Raw genomic sequence first — 4,280 nt, forward strand, 5'->3', positions numbered from 1 at the left:
CATAATAAATGCTATATATCACAAATCTGCAGCTAACACTATGATCAAAGATGCAAATCTGAAAAAGATTTCCTCTAAGATCAGAATCAAGACCCGGATGCCCACTCTTGCCACTTTTATTTAATATAGTATTGGAAATCCTAGCCACAGCAGTCAGATGATAAAAAGAAATAAAAACCATCCAGGTTGGAAAGGAAGAAGTAAAACTGTCACTGTTTGCAGATGATGGGATACTATATATAGAAAATCCTATAGACCAGCAAAAAAAAATTAGAACTAATAAACACATTCAGAAAAGTTGCAGGATACAAAATTAATATACAGAAATCTGTAGCCTCTCTATACACTAATAACCATCTATCTATCTATTGTTTCTATTAAGAAAGAATGCCACTTACAGTTGCATTAAAAAGAATAAATACCTAGGAATGAAGTTAAACAAGGGGGGTGGGAAGACTGTACTCTGAAAGCTATAAGACATTGATGAAAGAAGTTGAAGATGACACAAATCAATGGAAAGACATGCCATGCTCATGGCTTGGAAGAATTAATATTGTTAAAATGACCATAGTATCTAAAGCAATGCATAGTACCAATGCAATTCTCATCAAAATAACAATTAGAACAGATAATCTTAAAATTTTTATGGAATCATAAAAGATCCTGAATAGCCAAAGAAATCTTGAGAAGAAGAACAAATGTGGAGATAACATGTTCTCTGATTTCAAACTACAGTACAAAGCTATACTAATCAAAACAGTACAGCTGTTACTACATGAACACAGACACATAGATCAATGGAACAGAATAGAGAGCCCAGAAAACTTTAGTAAACTATATTGGGAAAACTGGACAGCTACATGCAAAAGAATGAAACTCGACCTTTTTCTTACACCATATAGAATAATAAACTCAAAATAGACTAAAGACTTAAATGTTAAACTCAAAACCATAAAATTCCTAGAAGAAAAAAGTGGCAGTATACTCCTTGATGTCAATGTTAGCAACATTTTTCTGGATCTGTCTTCTCAGGCCAGGGCAACAAAACCAAAAATAAACAAATGGGACTACACCAAAGTGAAAAGATTTTGCATGGTGAAGGAAACTATTAATGTAACTAAAGGCAGCCTACTGAATGATAGAAAATATCTGATAATGGGTTAATACACAAATTATATGAAGAATCCACACCACTCAATATCAACAAAACAATCTGCTTATAAAATAAGCAGAGGACTTGTATAGACATTTCTCAAAAGAGGACATACAGATGGTCAACAGACACATGGAAAGATGCTCCACATCACTAATTATCAAGGAAATGCAAGTAAAAACCAAAATGAGATATCACCTCACACCTATCAAAAAGACAAAAAATTGGTGTGGCCACTTTGGAAAACTTTTTGACGAACCTCCACAGTTTGGAGTTTCCTCAAAAAATTAAAAACAGAACTACTGTATGATCCAGCAATTCCACTTCTACATATTTACCTGAAGAAAATGAAACCACTAGTTTGAAAATATATGTGCATCCCTGTGTTCATTGCAGCATGATTTACAATAGCTGGAAACAAGGAAGCAGCCTGCATATCCATTGATATTTGAATGGATAAAGAAGATTACACACACACACAAAGAGGAATATTACTCAGCCATATAAAAAAATGCAATCTTGCCATCTGCAACAACATGGATGGAACTAGAGGGTATTATGCTACATGAAATAAGTCAGACAGAGAAAGACAACACAGTATTATCTCACTTATGTATGGAACCTAAAAAGAAAACAAATGAACACAAATAGACTTATAAATACAGAGTGGTGGTTTCCAGAGCAGGGGGGAGTGGAGGATTGGGTGAAATAGGTAAAGGGAATTAAGAGACACAAACTTCCAGTTATAAAATACATAAGGCACAAGATATAACATATAGCATATGGAATATAATAAATAATACTGTAATAATTTTGTATGGAGAAAGGTGGTTACTGGACTTGTCATGGTGATTATATCTCGTTGTCCCATCAGTATGTTGTGCATCTTAAACTGAAAATATTGGAAGTTGACTATACTTCAATAATAAAAAATGAATAAAAATTATCTGAATTAGATACTTGAATAATAGAATAATAGGTATTATTATACCTATTATAATAATAATAGGTATTTTTTAAAAAGCAATAATAATAATAGTTATTTTTTAAAAAGCCAATATAGCAAATATTATTTAAGGTTATATTTCAAACATATATCTGCTATAAAATGTTTCTGAGGTAAATTGTAATAATGGTGGCACCATTTTAAAAATCTATTTAAAGCATATTAAGCAATTATGTTTATGAAATTATTAAAAACCAATTGTAAAAATTTGAAGCATAGATAATACTGCACTATTATTACTGAAAGTCAACTCATGCCAACATTTCAATAAAATTATGAGGGCATGGAAATAACCAGGTTTTTAAAATCTTTTGAAATTATTTTTTAAAAGACTAGATTTGATATTTTTCAAACCAAGGAAAATTTAACATTCTTTACATGAATGCTACTGACTGGGTATTTCTACAGAAGTCCCCTATGATATATTCAATAGAAAAGTTTCTCTGATAACAGTATTGTCTTTTGTTTATTATATACTTTAATGTGAAAATATTCCCTTTATGAAATCACTTCTAAGTTTTTCAGTCTAATGTATGTGGGATAATTTGAAAAGCAATAACAGGTCTTATCGCACAAAATTTTACATCACAGTCTTTATATTATTGTCAGCATTTGTCACTCTTTAAGGTGTTTAATTGCACATTAAGAGGATGAAAACATTAAAGGCAATACATCAGCTAACCATCACATAATCTGGGATTCATTTGTCTAGTCACCTCCTTAAAATCCATCTTAATGTTTGCAGACAACAGATCTCTAGAAGAAAGGGATGATGGATAGGAAAATACCAAAGAGGAAAAAGTTTGGGATCATAAAATCTGAAACTGAGCTAGAAGGTTACTGTTGTAATGGGTTGGTTATCTATAGAGGAAACAAGTAGGATAGGGTATAGAGAATCCTGAAAAGAGATGTGATTTACAAATTGCTGAGTGGTATAAGCTCATTTAAAACAAATACCTAGCTCTTCTTCTTCATAAAAGCACCAAATGGCAGATGATGCTGGTGCTGCGGCAGGGCACGGAGGCTCCAGGGGCCCTGGCATAGAGGTTGTGGTGGCTTCCATGGAGGCTTCAGCAGCGGCATCCAGGACCAGGGTCGCGGAGCTCCAGAGGCAAGGCCGAGGACTAGGAATGGCTCCCCGTCACCAAGCTGGGCTGCTTGGTCAAGGACATGAAGATTGAGTCCCTGGAGGAGATCTACCTTTTCTCTCTGCCCATCAAGGAATCTGAGATGATTGACTTTTTCCCGGGGGCATCCCTCAAGGACGAGGTTTTGAAAATTACGTGTGTACAAAAGTAGGCCCTTGCTGGCCAGTGGACCAGGTTGAAAGCATTTGTTGACATTGGGGATTAAAAGAGACATGTCGGTTTGGATGTCAAGTGCTCTAAGGAGGTAGCCACTGCCATCTGTGGGGCCATCGTTCTGGCCAAGCTCTCCATGGTCCCAGTGGGACAAGGCTACTAGGGGAACAAGATGGGCAAGCCCCATACCATCCCTTGCAAGGTAACTAGCTGCTGTGGCTCTGTGCTGGTGCGCCTCATCCCTGCCCTCAGGGACTCTGGCGTCATCTCAGCCCCTGTGCCCAACAAGCTACTGATGATGGCTGGAATTGACGACTGCTACACCTCTACCAGGGGCTGCACTCTGGGCAACTTCACGAAGGCCACTTTTGATGCCATTTCCATGACCTACAGTTATTTCACTCCTGATCTCTGGAAAGAGATGGGTGTTCACCAAGTCTCTGTATCAGAAATTCACTGAACATCTTGTAAAGACCCACATCAGACTTTCTATGCAGGGGACCTAGGCTCTAGCTGTAGCCACCACAGAGTTTTCTACGAGAAAAATAAAGTAAATGAAGCCGCTTAATACACACACACATACATACATACATACATAGGTACAGTAAATACCTAAAAAAGAGAAACATATCCTGCTTTTCCAGAACAGTAAAAATAATCTGCATCATTATTTCTAGAGTTCAAAAATAGTATATTGCAAGTATCCCCTTGCCCTGTAGTGTTTAATAATAGATAACTCTAGTTAGGTGCTATTTTACCTGGGAGCTGGTGGCTAGACTCTTTGAACCCCCCAGTTCCTTTTTAACAGCAGGACTCTTTA

The 4,280-nt window shown here is 36.2% G+C and overlaps 1 pseudogene; it reads left to right on the forward strand.

Moving 5' to 3' along the window:
* The first annotated feature begins 3,145 nt into the window (after positions 1 to 3,145).
* Positions 3,146 to 4,014, forward strand: LOC130841408 (40S ribosomal protein S2-like; annotated as a pseudogene).
* Positions 4,015 to 4,280: the final 266 nt, after the last annotated feature.

The sequence above is a fragment of the Hippopotamus amphibius genome, chromosome X (assembly GCF_030028045.1).
Source record: "Hippopotamus amphibius kiboko isolate mHipAmp2 chromosome X, mHipAmp2.hap2, whole genome shotgun sequence".
Lineage (NCBI taxonomy): Eukaryota > Metazoa > Chordata > Mammalia > Artiodactyla > Hippopotamidae > Hippopotamus > Hippopotamus amphibius.